This window comes from Phoenix dactylifera, chromosome 4, assembly GCF_051530095.1.
Source record: "Phoenix dactylifera cultivar Ajwa chromosome 4, Ajwa_hap1_PhDact_Kaust_v1.1, whole genome shotgun sequence".
Classification (NCBI taxonomy): domain Eukaryota; kingdom Viridiplantae; phylum Streptophyta; class Magnoliopsida; order Arecales; family Arecaceae; genus Phoenix; species Phoenix dactylifera.
In genome coordinates this window covers 34,038,010-34,050,136 of record NC_143193.1, presented here as the reverse complement: position 1 = coordinate 34,050,136, position 12,127 = coordinate 34,038,010, and the positions used below count along the sequence as shown (strand labels likewise).

The following is a 12,127-nucleotide window of genomic DNA, read 5'->3' as shown; positions in this document are numbered from 1 at the left end:
CCCCGAAAATAAACTGAGTCCGGAGACTGGCGGTGCCATGCAGCATAGCGGGACCAGCGCGTTGAATCCTACGCCAGAACGGCCCCGGCGGCGCGAATGTCTCGGGCCGTCGAGGTCGGCTGCTTTGTCATAAAAGGGAGTTTCGAAGGGCATGTCATGGGTGCGATCATACCAGCACTAATGCACCGGATCCCATCAAAACTCCGCAGTTAAGCGTGCTTGGGCGAGAGTAGCACTAGGATGGGTGACCACCTGGGAAGTCCTCGTGTTGCACCCCTTTTATTTTTTGCCCCTTTTTTTATTTTTTGATAATATTTATTTTAAATTTTTTGGCTTTTGGCTTTTCCGCTTCGGATAATTTTTTTCCTCCGAAAATAAACTGAGTCCGGAGACTGGCGGTGCCATGCAGCATAGCGGGACCAGCGCGTTGAATCCTACGCCAGAACGGCCCCGGCGGTGCGAATGTCTCGGGCCGTCGAGACCTGCTGCTTTGTCATAAAAGGGAGTTTCGAAGGGCTTGTCATGGGTGCGATCATACCAGCACTAATGCACCGGATCCCATCTGAACTCCGCAGTTAAGCGTGCTTGGGCGAGAGTAGTACTAGGATGGGTGACCCCCTGGGAAGTCCTCGTGTTGCACCCCTTTTATTTTTTGCCCCTTTTTTTATTTTTTGTTAATATTTATTTTTAATTTTTCGGCTTTTGGCTTTTCCTCTTCGGATAATTTTTTCCCCCGAAAATAAACTGAGTCCGGAGACTGGCGGTGCCATGCAGCATAGCGGGACCAGCGCGTTAAATCCTACGCCAGAACGGCCCTGGCGGCGCGAATGTCTCGGGCCGTCGAGACCGGCTGCTTTGTCATAAAAAGGAGTTTCGAAGGGCTTGTCATGGGTGCGATCATACCAGCACTATTGCACCGGATCCCATCAGAACTCCGCAGTTAAGCGTGCTTGGGCGAGAGTAGTACTAGGATGGGTGACCCCCCGGGAAGTCCTCGTGTTGCACCCCATTTATTTTTTGCCCATTTTTTTATTTTTTGATAATATTTATTTTTAATTTTTCGGCTTTTGGCTTTTCCACTTCGGATAATTTTTTTCCCCCGAAAATAAACTGAGTTCGGAGACTGGCGGTGCCATGCAGCATAGCGGGACCAGCGCGTTGAATCCTACGCCAGAACGGCCCCGGCGGCGCGAATGTCTCGGGCCGTCGAGGTCTGCTGCTTTGTCATATAAGAGAGTTTCGAAGGGAATGTCATGGGTGCGATCATACCAGCACTAATGCACCGGATCCCATCCGAACTCCGCAGTTAAGCGTGCTTGGGCGGGAGTAGTACTAGGATGGGTGCCCCCCTGGGAAGTCCTCATGTTGCACCCCTTTTATTTTTTGCCCGCTTTTTTATTTTTTGATAATATTCATTTTTAATTTTTCGGCTTTTGGCTTTTCCTCTTCAGATAATTTTTTCCCCCGAAAATAAACTGAGTCCGGAGACTGGCGGTGCCATGCAGCATAGCGGGACCAGCGCGTTGAATCCTACGCCAGAACGGCCCTGGCGGCGCGAATGTCTCGGGCCGTCGAGACCGGCTGCTTTGTCATAAAAAGGAGTTTCGAAGGGCTTGTCATGGGTGCGATCATACCAGCACTAATGCACTGGATCGCATCAGAACACCGCAGTTAAGCGTGCTTGGGCGAGAGTAGTACTAGGATGGGTGACCCCCCGGGAAGTCCTCGTGTTGCACCCCATTTATTTTTTGCCCTTTTTTTATTTTTTGATAATATTTATTTTTAATTTTTCGGCTTTTGGCTTTTCCACTTCGGATAATTTTTTTCCTCCGAAAATAAACTGAGTCCGGAGACTGGCGGTGCCATGCAGCATAGCGGGACCAGCGCGTTGAATCCTACGCCAGAACGGCCCCGGCGGTGCGAATGTCTCGGGCCGTCGAGGTCGGCTGCTTTGTCATAAAAGGGAGTTTCGAAGGGCATGTCATGGGTGCGATCATACCAGCACTAATGCACCGGATCCCATCAGAACTCCGCAGTTAAGCGTGCTTAGGCGAGGGTAGTACTAGGATGGGTGACCCTATGGAAAGTCCTCGTGTTGCACCCCTTTTATTTTTTGCCCGCTTTTTTATTTTTTGGTAATATTTATTTTTAATTTTTCGGCCTTTGGCTTTTCCTCTTCGGATAATTTTTTCTCCCCGAAAATAAACTGAGTCCGGAGACTGGCTGTGCCATGCAGCATAGCGGGACCAGCGCGTTGAATTCTACGCCAGAACGGCCCTGGCGGCGCGAATGTCTCGGGCCGTCGAGACCGGCTGCTTTGTCATAAAAGGGAGTTTCGAAGGGCATGTCATGGGTGCGATCATACCAGCACTAATGCACCGGATCCCATCAAAACTCCGTAGTTAAGCGTGCTTGGGCGAGAGTAGCACTAGGATGGGTGACCACCTGGGAAGTCCTCGTGTTGCACCCCTTTTATTTTTTGCCCCTTTTTTTATTTTTTGATAATATTTATTTTAAATTTTTTGGCTTTTGGCTTTTCCGCTTCGGATAATTTTTTTCCTCCGAAAATAAACTGAGTCCGGAGACTGGCGGTGCCATGCAGCATAGCGGGACCAGCGCGTTGAATCCTACGCCAGAACGGCCCCGGCGGTGCGAATGTCTCGGGCCGTCGAGACCTGCTGCTTTGTCATAAAAGGGAGTTTCGAAGGGCTTGTCATGGGTGCGATCATACCAGCACTAATGCACCGGATCCCATCTGAACTCCGCAGTTAAGCGTGCTTGGGCGAGAGTAGTACTAGGATGGGTGACCCCCTGGGAAGTCCTCGTGTTGCACCCCTTTTATTTTTTGCCCCTTTTTTTATTTTTTGTTAATATTTATTTTTAATTTTTCGGCTTTTGGCTTTTCCTCTTCGGATAATTTTTTCCCCCGAAAATAAACTGAGTCCGGAGACTGGCGGTGCCATGCAGCATAGCGGGACCAGCGCGTTAAATCCTACGCCAGAACGGCCCTGGCGGCGCGAATGTCTCGGGCCGTCGAGACCGGCTGCTTTGTCATAAAAAGGAGTTTCGAAGGGCTTGTCATGGGTGCGATCATACCAGCACTATTGCACCGGATCCCATCAGAACTCCGCAGTTAAGCGTGCTTGGGCGAGAGTAGTACTAGGATGGGTGACCCCCCGGGAAGTCCTCGTGTTGCACCCCATTTATTTTTTGCCCATTTTTTTATTTTTTGATAATATTTATTTTTAATTTTTCGGCTTTTGGCTTTTCCACTTCGGATAATTTTTTTCCCCCGAAAATAAACTGAGTTCGGAGACTGGCGGTGCCATGCAGCATAGCGGGACCAGCGCGTTGAATCCTACGCCAGAACGGCCCCGGCGGCGCGAATGTCTCGGGCCGTCGAGGTCTGCTGCTTTGTCATATAAGAGAGTTTCGAAGGGAATGTCATGGGTGCGATCATACCAGCACTAATGCACCGGATCCCATCCGAACTCCGCAGTTAAGCGTGCTTGGGCGGGAGTAGTACTAGGATGGGTGCCCCCCTGGGAAGTCCTCATGTTGCACCCCTTTTATTTTTTGCCCGCTTTTTTATTTTTTGATAATATTTATTTTTAATTTTTCGGCTTTTGGCTTTTCCTCTTCAGATAATTTTTTCCCCCGAAAATAAACTGAGTCCGGAGACTGGCGGTGCCATGCAGCATAGCGGGACCAGCGCGTTGACTCCTACGCCAGAACGGCCCTGGCGGCGCGAATGTCTCGGGCCGTCGAGACCGGCTGCATTGTCATAAAAAGGAGTTTCGAAGGGCTTGTCATGGGTGCGATCATACCAGCACTAATGCACTGGATCGCATCAGAACACCGCAGTTAAGCGTGCTTGGGCGAGAGTAGTACTAGGATGGGTGACCCCCCGGAAGTCCTCGTGTTGCACCCCATTTATTTTTTGCCCTTTTTTTATTTTTTGATAATATTTATTTTTAATTTTTCGGCTTTTGGCTTTTCCACTTCGGATAATTTTTTTCCTCCGAAAATAAACTGAGTCCGGAGACTGGCGGTGCCATGCAGCATAGCGGGACCAGCGCGTTGAATCCTACGCCAGAACGGCCCCGGCGGTGCGAATGTCTCGGGCCGTCGAGGTCGGCTGCTTTGTCATAAAAGGAAGTTTCGAAGGGCATGTCATGGGTGCGATCATACCAGCACTAATGCACCGGATCCCATCAGAACTCCGCAGTTAAGCGTGCTTAGGCGAGGGTTGTACTAGGATGGGTGACCCTATGGAAAGTCCTCGTGTTGCACCCCTTTTATTTTTTGCCCGCTTTTTTATTTTTTGGTAATATTTATTTTTAATTTTTCGGCCTTTGGCTTTTCCTCTTCGGATAATTTTTTCTCTCCGAAAATAAACTGAGTCCGGAGACTGGCTATGCCATGCAGCATAGCGGGACCAGCGCGTTGAATCCTACGCCAGAACGGCCCTGGCGGCGCGAATGTCTCGGGCCGTCGAGACCGGCTGCTTTGTCATAAAACGGAGTTTCGAAGGGCTTGTCATGGGTGCGATCATACCAGCACTAATGCACCGGATCCCATCAGAACTCCGCAGTTAAGCGTGCTTGGGCGAGAGTAGTACTAGGATGGGTGACCCCCCGGGAAGTCCTCGTGTTGCACCCCTTTTATTTTTTGCCCCGTTTTTTATTTTTTGATAATATTTATTTTTAATTTTTCGGCTTTTGGCTTTTCCACTTCGGATAATTTTTTTCCCCCGAAAATAAACTGAGTCCGGAGACTGGCTGTGCCATGCAGCATAGCGGGACCAGCGCGTTGAATCCTACGCCAGAACGGCCCCGGCGGCGCGAATGTCTCGGGCCGTCGAGGTCTGCTGCTTTGTCATATAAGAGAGTTTCGAAGGGAATGTCATGGGTGCGATCATACCAGCACTAATGCACCGGATCCCATCAGAACTCCGCAGTTAAGCGTGCTTGGGCGGAAGTAGTACTAGGATGGGTGCCCCCCTGGGAAGTCCTCGTGTTGCACCCCTTTTATTTTTTGCCCGCTTTTTTATTTTTTGATAATATTTATTTTTAATTTTTCGGCTTTTGGCTTTTCCTCTTCGGATAATTTTTTCCCCCGAAAATAAACTGAGTCCGGAGACTGGCGGTGCCATGCAGCATAGCGGGACCAGCGCGTTGAATCCTACGCCAGAACGGCCCTGGCGGCGCGAATGTCTCGGGCCGTCGAGACCGGCTGCTTTGTCATAAAAAGGAGTTTCGAAGGGCTTGTCATGGGTGCGATCATACCAGCACTATTGCACCGGATCCCATCAGAACTCCGCAGTTAAGCGTGCTTGGGCGAGAGTAGTACTAGGATGGGTGACCCCCCGGGAAGTCCTCGTGTTGCACCCCATTTATTTTTTGCCCGTTTTTTTATTTTTTGATAATATTTATTTTTAATTTTTCGGCTTTTGGCTTTTCCACTTCGGATAATTTTTTTCCCCCGAAAATAAACTGAGTCCGGAGACTGGCGGTGCCATGCAGCATAGCGGGACCAGCGCGTTGAATCCTACGCCAGAACGGCCCCGGCGGCGCGAATGTCTCGGGCCGTCGAGGTCTGCTGCTTTGTCATATAAGAGAGTTTCGAAGGAAATGTCATGGGTGCGATCATACCAGCACTAATGCACCGGATCCCATCAGAACTCCGCAGTTAAGCGTGCTTGGGCGGGAGTAGTACTAGGATGGGTGCCCCCCTGGGAAGTCCTCGTGTTGCACCCCTTTTATTTTTTGCCCGCTTTTTTATTTTTTGATAATATTTATTTTTAATTTTTTGGCTTTTGGCTTTTCCTCTTCAGATAATTTTTCCCCCGAAAATAAACTGAGTCCGGAGACTGGCGGTGCCATGCAGCATAGCGGGACCAGCGCGTTGAATCCTACGCCAGAACGGCCCTGGCGGCGCGAATGTCTCGGGCCGTCGAGACCTGCTGCTTTGTCATAAAAGGGAGTTTCGAAGGGCCTGTCATGGGTGCGATCATACCAGCACTAATGCACCGGATCCCATCTGAACTCCGCAGTTAAGCGTGCATGGGCGAGAGTAGTACTAGGATGGGTGACCCCCTGGGAAGTCCTCGTGTTGCGCCCCTTTTATTTTTTGCCCGCTTTTTTATTTTTTGTTAATATTTATTTTTAATTTTTCGGCTTTTGGCTTTTCCTCTTCGGATAATTTTTTTTCCCCGAAAATAAACTGAGTCCGGAGACTGGCGGTGCCATGCAGCATAGCGGGACCAGCGCGTTGAATCCTACGCCAGAACGGCCCCGGCGGCGCGAATGTCTCGGGCCGTCAAGGTCGGCTGCTTTGTCATAAAAGGGAGTTTCGAAGGGCATGTAATGGGTGCGATCATACCAGCACTAATGCACCGGATCCCATCAGAACTCCGCAGTTAAGCGTGCTTGGGCGAGGGTAGTACTAGGATGGGTGACCCTATGGAAAGTCCTCGTGTTGCACCCCTTTTATTTTTTGCCCGCTTTGTTATTTTTTGATAATATTGATTTTTAATTTTTCGGCCTTTGGCTTTTCCTCTTCGGATAATTTTTTTTCCCCGAAAATAAACTGAGTCCGGAGACTGGCGGTGCCATGCAGCATAGCGGGACCAGCGCGTTGAATCCTACGCCAGAACGGCCCTGCCGGCGCAAATGTCTCGGGCCGTCGAGGTCTGCTGCTTTGTCATAAAAGGGAGTTTCAAAGGGCATGTAATGGGTACGATCATACCAGCACTAATGTACCAGATTCCATCAGAACTCCGCAGTTAAGCATGCTTGGGCGAGAGTAGTACTAGGATGGGTGACCCTCTGGGAAGTCCTCGTGTTGCACCCCTTTAATTTTTTGCCCGCTTTGTTATTTTTTGTTAATATTTATTTTTAATTTTTCGGCTTTTGGCTTTTCCGCTTCGGATAATTTTTTTCCTCCGAAAATAAACTGAGTCCGGAGACTGGCGGTGCCATGCAGCATAGCGGGACCAGCGCGTTGAATTCTACGCCAGAACGGCCCCGGCGGCGCGAATGTCTCGGGCCGTCGAGGTCTGCTGCTTTGTCATAAAAGGGAGTTTCGAAGGGCTTGTCATGGGTGTGATCATACCAGCACTAATGCACCGGATCCCATCAGAACTCCGCAGTTAAGCGTGCTTGGGCGAGAGTAGTACAAGGATGGGTGACCCCCTGGGAAGTCCTCGTGTTGCCCCCCTTTTATTTTTTGCCCGCTTTTTTATTTTTTGATAATATTTATTTTTAATTTTTTGGCTTTTGGCTTTTCCTCTTCGGATAATTTTTTCCCCCGAAAATAAACTGAGTCCGGAGACTGGCGGTGCCATGCAGCATAGCGGGACCAGCGCGTTGAATCCTACGCCAGAACGGCCCTGGCGGCGCGAATGTCTCGGGCCGTCGAGACCGGCTGCTTTGTCATAAAAGGGAGTTTCGAAGGGCTTGTCATGGGTGCGATCATACCAGCACTATTGCACCGGATCCCATCAGAACTCCGCAGTTAAGCGTGCTTGGGCGAGAGTAGTACTAGGATGGGTGACCCCCCGGGAAGTCCTCGTGTTGCACCCCATTTATTTATTGCCCGTTTTTTTATTTTTTGATAATATTTATTTTTAATTTTTCGGCTTTTGGCTTTTCCACTTCGGATAATTTTTTTCCCCCGAAAATAAACTGAGTCCGGAGACTGGCGGTGCCATGCAGCATAGCGGGACCAGCGCGTTGAATCCTACGCCAGAACGGCCCCGGCGGCGCGAATGTCTCGGGCCGTCGAGGTCTGCTGCTTTGTCATATAAGAGAGTTTCGAAGGGAATGTCATGGGTGCGATCATACCAGCACTAATGCACCGGATCCCATCAGAACTCCGCAGTTAAGCGTGCTTGGGCGGGAGTAGTACTAGGATGGGTGCCCCCCTGGAAGTCCTCGTGTTGCACCCCTTTTATTTTTTGCCCGCTTTTTTATTTTTTGAGAATATTCATTTTTAATTTTTCGGCTTTTGGCTTTTCCTCTTCAGATAATTTTTTCCCCCGAAAATAAACTGAGTCCGGAGACTGGCGGTGCCATGCAGCATAGCGGGACCAGCGCGTTGAATCCTACGCCAGAACGGCCCTGGCGGCGCGAATGTCTCGGGCCGTCGAGACCGGCTGCTTTGTCATAAAAAGGAGTTTCGAAGGGCTTGTCATGGGTGCGATCATACCAGCACTAATGCACTGGATCGCATCAGAACACCGCAGTTAAGCGTGCTTGGGCGAGAGTAGTACTAGGATGGGTGACCCCCCAGGAAGTCCTCGTGTTGCACCCCATTTATTTTTTGCCCTTTTTTTATTTTTTGATAATATTTATTTTTAATTTTTCGGCTTTTGGCTTTTCCACTTCGGATAATTTTTTTTCCCCGAAAATAAACTGAGTCCGGAGACTGGCGGTGCCATGCAGCATAGCGGGACCAGCGCGTTGAATCCTACGCCAGAACGGCCCCGGCGGCGCGAATGTCTCGGGCCGTCGAGGTCGGCTGCTTTGTCATAAAAGGGAGTTTCGAAGGGCATGTCATGGGTGCGATCATACCAGCACTAATGCACTGGATCCCATTAGAACTCCGCAGTTAAGCGTGCTTAGGCGAGGGTAGTACTAGGATGGGTGACCCTATGGAAACTCCTCGTGTTGCACCCCTTTTATTTTTTGCCCGCTTTTTTATTTTTTGGTAATATTTATTTTTAATTTTTCGGCCTTTGGCTTTTCCTCTTCGGATATTTTTTTCTCCCCGAAAATAAACTGAGTCCGGAGACTGGCTATGCCATGCAGCATAGCGGGACCAGCGCGTTGAATCCTACGCCAGAACGGCCCTGGCGGCGCGAATGTCTCGGGCCGTCGAGACCGGCTGCTTTGTCATAAAACGGAGTTTCGAAGGGCTTGTCATGGGTGCGATCATACCAGCACTAATGCACCGGATCCCATCAGAACTCCGCAGTTAAGCGTGCTTGGACGAGAGTAGTACTAGGATGGGTGACCCCCCGGGAAGTCCTCGTGTTGCACCCCATTTATTTTTTGCCCGTTTTTTTATTTTTTGATAATATTTATTTTTAATTTTTCGGCTTTTGGCTTTTCCACTTCGGATAATTTTTTTTCCCCGAAAATAAACTGAGTCCGGAGACTGGCTGTGCCATGCAGCATAGCGGGACCAGCGCGTTGAATCCTACGCCAGAACGGCCCCGGCGGCGCGAATGTCTCGGGCCGTCGAGGTCTGCTGCTTTGTCATATAAGAGAGTTTCGAAGGGAATGTCATGGGTGCGATCATACCAGCACTAATGCACCGGATCCCATCAGAACTCCGCAGTTAAGCGTGCTTGGGCGGGAGTAGTACTAGGATGGGTGCCCCCCTGGGAAGTCCTCGTGTTGCACCCCTTTTATTTTTTGCCCGCTTTTTTATTTTTTGATAATATTTATTTTTAATTTTTCGGCTTTTGGCTTTTCCTCTTCGGATAATTTTTTCCCCCGAAAATAAACTGAGTCCGGAGACTGGCGGTGCCATGAAGCATAGCGGGACCAGCGCGTTGAATCCTACGCCAGAACGGCCCTGGCGGCGCGAATGTCTCGGGCCGTCGAGACCGGCTGCTTTGTCATAAAAAGGAGTTTCGAAGGGCTTGTCATGGGTGCGATCATACCAGCACTATTGCACCGGATCCCATCAGAACTCCGCAGTTAAGCGTGCTTGGGCGAGAGTAGTACTAGGATGGGTGACCCCCCGGGATGTCCTCGTGTTGCACCCCATTTATTTTTTGCCCCTTTTTTTATTTTTTGATAGTATTTATTTTTAATTTTTCGGCTTTTGGCTTTTCCACTTCGGATAATTTTTTTCCCCCGAAAATAAACTGAGTCCGGAGACTGGCGGTGCCATGCAGCATAGCGGGACCAGCGCGTTGAATCCTACGCCAGAACGGCCCCGCCGGCGCAAATGTCTCGGGCCGTCGAGGTCTGCTGCTTTGTCATAAAAGGGAGTTTCGAAGGGCATGTAATGGGTACGATCATACCAGCACTAATGCACCGGATTCCATCAGAACTCCGCAGTTAAGCATGCTTGGGCGAGAGTAGTACTAGGATGGGTGACCCTCTGGGAAGTCCTCGTGTTGCACCCCTTTAATTTTTTGCCCGCTTTTTTATTTTTTGATAATATTTATTTTTAATTTTTCGGCTTTTGGCTTTTCCACTCCGGATAATTTTTTTCCCCCCAAAATAAACTGAGTTCGGAGACAGGCGGTGCCATGCAGCATAGCGGGACCAGCGCGTTGAATTCTACGCCAGAACGGCCCCGGCGGCGCGAATATCTCGGGCCGTCGAGGTCTGCTGCTTTGTCATAAAAGGGAGTTTCGAAGGGCTTGTCATGGGTGTGATCATACCAGCACTAATGCATCGGATCCCATCAGAACTCCGCAGTTAAGCGTGCTTGGGCGAGAGTAGTACAAGGATGGGTGACCCCCTGGGAAGTCCTCGTGTTGCCCCCCTTTTATTTTTTGCCCGCTTTTTTATTTTTTGATAATATTTATTTTTAATTTTTCGGCTTTTGGCTTTTCCTCTTCGGATAATTTTTTCCCCCGAAAATAAACTGAGTCCGGAGACTGGCGGTGCCATGCAGCATAGCGGGACCAGCGCGTTGAATCCTACGCCAGAACGGCCCCGGCGGCGGGAATGTCTCGGGTCGTCGAGGTCGGCTGCTTTGTCATAAAAGGGAGTTTCGAAGGGCATGTCATGGGTGCGATCATACCAGCACTAATGCACCGGATCCCATCAAAACTGCGCAGTTAAGCGTGCTTGGGCGAGAGTAGCACTAGGATGGGTGACCACCTGGGAAGTCCTCGTGTTGCACCCCTTTTATTTTTTGCCCCTTTTTTTTATTTTTTGATAATATTTATTTTTAATTTTTTGGCTTTTGGCTTTTCCGCTTCGGATAATTTTTTTCCTCCGAAAATAAACTGAGTCCGGAGACTGGCGGTGCCATGCAGCATAGCGGGACCAGCGCGTTGAATCCTACGCCAGAACGGCCCCGGCGGTGCGAATGTCTCGGGCCGTCGAGACCTGCTGCTTTGTCATAAAAGGGAGTTTCGAAGGGCTTGTCATGGGTGCGATCATACCAGCACTAATGCACCGGATCCCATCTGAACTCCGCAGTTAAGCGTGCTTGGGCGAGAGTAGTACTAGGATGGGTGACCCCCCGGGAAGTCCTCGTGTTGCACCCCATTTATTTTTTGCCCATTTTTTTATTTTTTGATAATATTTATTTTTAATTTTTCGGCTTTTGGCTTTTCCTCTTCTGATAATTTTTTTCCTCCGAAAATAAACTGAGTCCGGAGACTGGCGGTGCCATGCAGCATAGCGGGACCAGCGCGTTGAATCCTACGCCAGAACGGCCCCGGCGGCGGGAATGTCTCGGGTCGTCGAGGTCGGCTGCTTTGTCATAAAAGGGAGTTTCGAAGGGCATGTCATGGGTGCGATCATACCAGCACTAATGCACCGGATCCCATCAAAACTGCGCAGTTAAGCGTGCTTGGGCGAGAGTAGCACTAGGATGGGTGACCACCTGGGAAGTCCTCGTGTTGCACCCCTTTTATTTTTTGCCCCTTTTTTTTATTTTTTGATAATATTTATTTTTAATTTTTTGGCTTTTGGCTTTTCCGCTTCGGATAATTTTTTTCCTCCGAAAATAAACTGAGTCCGGAGACTGGCGGTGCCATGCAGCATAGCGGGACCAGCGCGTTGAATCCTACGCCAGAACGGCCCCGGCGGTGCGAATGTCTCGGGCCGTCGAGACCTGCTGCTTTGTCATAAAAGGGAGTTTCGAAGGGCTTGTCATGGGTGCGATCATACCAGCACTAATGCACCGGATCCCATCTGAACTCCGCAGTTAAGCGTGCTTGGGCGAGAGTAGTACTAGGATGGGTGACCCCCCGGGAAGTCCTCGTGTTGCACCCCATTTATTTTTTGCCCATTTTTTTATTTTTTGATAATATTTATTTTTAATTTTTCGGCTTTTGGCTTTTCCACTTCGGATAATTTTTTTCCCCCGAAAATAAACTGAGTCCGGAGACTGGCGGTGCCATGCAGCATAGCGGGACCAGCGCGTT

The 12,127-nt window shown here is 49.7% G+C and overlaps 27 non-coding genes and 6 pseudogenes across 27 annotated transcripts; all 33 read left to right on the top strand.

The window, feature by feature from the left end:
• The first annotated feature begins 158 nt into the window (after positions 1-158).
• Positions 159-277, top strand: LOC149754731 (5S ribosomal RNA). The gene has a single exon (XR_016408033.1). It is a non-coding gene; the product is annotated as a 5S ribosomal RNA (ribosomal RNA).
• A 247-nt stretch (positions 278-524) lies between these two features.
• On the top strand, positions 525-643 carry LOC149754730 (5S ribosomal RNA). Its single transcript, XR_016407994.1, has one exon. It is a non-coding gene; the product is annotated as a 5S ribosomal RNA (ribosomal RNA).
• A 246-nt stretch (positions 644-889) lies between these two features.
• On the top strand, positions 890-1,008 carry LOC149754729 (5S ribosomal RNA). Its single transcript, XR_016401414.1, has one exon. It is a non-coding gene; the product is annotated as a 5S ribosomal RNA (ribosomal RNA).
• A 247-nt stretch (positions 1,009-1,255) lies between these two features.
• Positions 1,256-1,374, top strand: LOC149754728 (5S ribosomal RNA). Its single transcript, XR_016404510.1, has one exon. It is a non-coding gene; the product is annotated as a 5S ribosomal RNA (ribosomal RNA).
• A 246-nt stretch (positions 1,375-1,620) lies between these two features.
• LOC149754727 (5S ribosomal RNA) lies at positions 1,621-1,739 on the top strand (annotated as a pseudogene).
• Positions 1,740-1,985: 246 nt separating this feature from the next.
• On the top strand, positions 1,986-2,104 carry LOC149754726 (5S ribosomal RNA). The gene has a single exon (XR_016406133.1). It is a non-coding gene; the product is annotated as a 5S ribosomal RNA (ribosomal RNA).
• A 247-nt stretch (positions 2,105-2,351) lies between these two features.
• On the top strand, positions 2,352-2,470 carry LOC149754725 (5S ribosomal RNA). The gene has a single exon (XR_016408117.1). It is a non-coding gene; the product is annotated as a 5S ribosomal RNA (ribosomal RNA).
• A 247-nt stretch (positions 2,471-2,717) lies between these two features.
• Positions 2,718-2,836, top strand: LOC149754724 (5S ribosomal RNA). Its single transcript, XR_016407902.1, has one exon. It is a non-coding gene; the product is annotated as a 5S ribosomal RNA (ribosomal RNA).
• Positions 2,837-3,082: 246 nt separating this feature from the next.
• Positions 3,083-3,201, top strand: LOC149754723 (5S ribosomal RNA). Its single transcript, XR_016401413.1, has one exon. It is a non-coding gene; the product is annotated as a 5S ribosomal RNA (ribosomal RNA).
• A 247-nt stretch (positions 3,202-3,448) lies between these two features.
• LOC149754722 (5S ribosomal RNA) lies at positions 3,449-3,567 on the top strand. Its single transcript, XR_016404509.1, has one exon. It is a non-coding gene; the product is annotated as a 5S ribosomal RNA (ribosomal RNA).
• Positions 3,568-3,813: 246 nt separating this feature from the next.
• Positions 3,814-3,931, top strand: LOC149754721 (5S ribosomal RNA; annotated as a pseudogene).
• Positions 3,932-4,177: 246 nt separating this feature from the next.
• LOC149754720 (5S ribosomal RNA) lies at positions 4,178-4,296 on the top strand. Its single transcript, XR_016407812.1, has one exon. It is a non-coding gene; the product is annotated as a 5S ribosomal RNA (ribosomal RNA).
• Positions 4,297-4,543: 247 nt separating this feature from the next.
• LOC149754719 (5S ribosomal RNA) lies at positions 4,544-4,662 on the top strand. Its single transcript, XR_016400618.1, has one exon. It is a non-coding gene; the product is annotated as a 5S ribosomal RNA (ribosomal RNA).
• Positions 4,663-4,909: 247 nt separating this feature from the next.
• LOC149754718 (5S ribosomal RNA) lies at positions 4,910-5,028 on the top strand. Its single transcript, XR_016405190.1, has one exon. It is a non-coding gene; the product is annotated as a 5S ribosomal RNA (ribosomal RNA).
• A 246-nt stretch (positions 5,029-5,274) lies between these two features.
• LOC149754717 (5S ribosomal RNA) lies at positions 5,275-5,393 on the top strand. The gene has a single exon (XR_016401412.1). It is a non-coding gene; the product is annotated as a 5S ribosomal RNA (ribosomal RNA).
• Positions 5,394-5,640: 247 nt separating this feature from the next.
• LOC149754716 (5S ribosomal RNA) lies at positions 5,641-5,759 on the top strand. The gene has a single exon (XR_016400943.1). It is a non-coding gene; the product is annotated as a 5S ribosomal RNA (ribosomal RNA).
• Positions 5,760-6,004: 245 nt separating this feature from the next.
• On the top strand, positions 6,005-6,123 carry LOC149754715 (5S ribosomal RNA). Its single transcript, XR_016401998.1, has one exon. It is a non-coding gene; the product is annotated as a 5S ribosomal RNA (ribosomal RNA).
• A 247-nt stretch (positions 6,124-6,370) lies between these two features.
• On the top strand, positions 6,371-6,489 carry LOC149754714 (5S ribosomal RNA). Its single transcript, XR_016402368.1, has one exon. It is a non-coding gene; the product is annotated as a 5S ribosomal RNA (ribosomal RNA).
• A 247-nt stretch (positions 6,490-6,736) lies between these two features.
• On the top strand, positions 6,737-6,855 carry LOC149754713 (5S ribosomal RNA; annotated as a pseudogene).
• Positions 6,856-7,102: 247 nt separating this feature from the next.
• On the top strand, positions 7,103-7,221 carry LOC149754712 (5S ribosomal RNA). The gene has a single exon (XR_016406741.1). It is a non-coding gene; the product is annotated as a 5S ribosomal RNA (ribosomal RNA).
• A 246-nt stretch (positions 7,222-7,467) lies between these two features.
• On the top strand, positions 7,468-7,586 carry LOC149754711 (5S ribosomal RNA). Its single transcript, XR_016401411.1, has one exon. It is a non-coding gene; the product is annotated as a 5S ribosomal RNA (ribosomal RNA).
• A 247-nt stretch (positions 7,587-7,833) lies between these two features.
• On the top strand, positions 7,834-7,951 carry LOC149754710 (5S ribosomal RNA). The gene has a single exon (XR_016404944.1). It is a non-coding gene; the product is annotated as a 5S ribosomal RNA (ribosomal RNA).
• Positions 7,952-8,197: 246 nt separating this feature from the next.
• LOC149754709 (5S ribosomal RNA) lies at positions 8,198-8,316 on the top strand (annotated as a pseudogene).
• Positions 8,317-8,562: 246 nt separating this feature from the next.
• LOC149754708 (5S ribosomal RNA) lies at positions 8,563-8,681 on the top strand. The gene has a single exon (XR_016408216.1). It is a non-coding gene; the product is annotated as a 5S ribosomal RNA (ribosomal RNA).
• Positions 8,682-8,928: 247 nt separating this feature from the next.
• Positions 8,929-9,047, top strand: LOC149754707 (5S ribosomal RNA). Its single transcript, XR_016402623.1, has one exon. It is a non-coding gene; the product is annotated as a 5S ribosomal RNA (ribosomal RNA).
• A 247-nt stretch (positions 9,048-9,294) lies between these two features.
• On the top strand, positions 9,295-9,413 carry LOC149754706 (5S ribosomal RNA). The gene has a single exon (XR_016400942.1). It is a non-coding gene; the product is annotated as a 5S ribosomal RNA (ribosomal RNA).
• Positions 9,414-9,659: 246 nt separating this feature from the next.
• LOC149754705 (5S ribosomal RNA) lies at positions 9,660-9,778 on the top strand. Its single transcript, XR_016406004.1, has one exon. It is a non-coding gene; the product is annotated as a 5S ribosomal RNA (ribosomal RNA).
• Positions 9,779-10,025: 247 nt separating this feature from the next.
• LOC149754704 (5S ribosomal RNA) lies at positions 10,026-10,144 on the top strand. Its single transcript, XR_016408885.1, has one exon. It is a non-coding gene; the product is annotated as a 5S ribosomal RNA (ribosomal RNA).
• Positions 10,145-10,391: 247 nt separating this feature from the next.
• Positions 10,392-10,510, top strand: LOC149754703 (5S ribosomal RNA). Its single transcript, XR_016408304.1, has one exon. It is a non-coding gene; the product is annotated as a 5S ribosomal RNA (ribosomal RNA).
• A 246-nt stretch (positions 10,511-10,756) lies between these two features.
• On the top strand, positions 10,757-10,875 carry LOC149754702 (5S ribosomal RNA; annotated as a pseudogene).
• Positions 10,876-11,123: 248 nt separating this feature from the next.
• Positions 11,124-11,242, top strand: LOC149754701 (5S ribosomal RNA). Its single transcript, XR_016413025.1, has one exon. It is a non-coding gene; the product is annotated as a 5S ribosomal RNA (ribosomal RNA).
• Positions 11,243-11,489: 247 nt separating this feature from the next.
• LOC149754700 (5S ribosomal RNA) lies at positions 11,490-11,608 on the top strand (annotated as a pseudogene).
• A 248-nt stretch (positions 11,609-11,856) lies between these two features.
• LOC149754699 (5S ribosomal RNA) lies at positions 11,857-11,975 on the top strand. Its single transcript, XR_016413024.1, has one exon. It is a non-coding gene; the product is annotated as a 5S ribosomal RNA (ribosomal RNA).
• Positions 11,976-12,127: the final 152 nt, after the last annotated feature.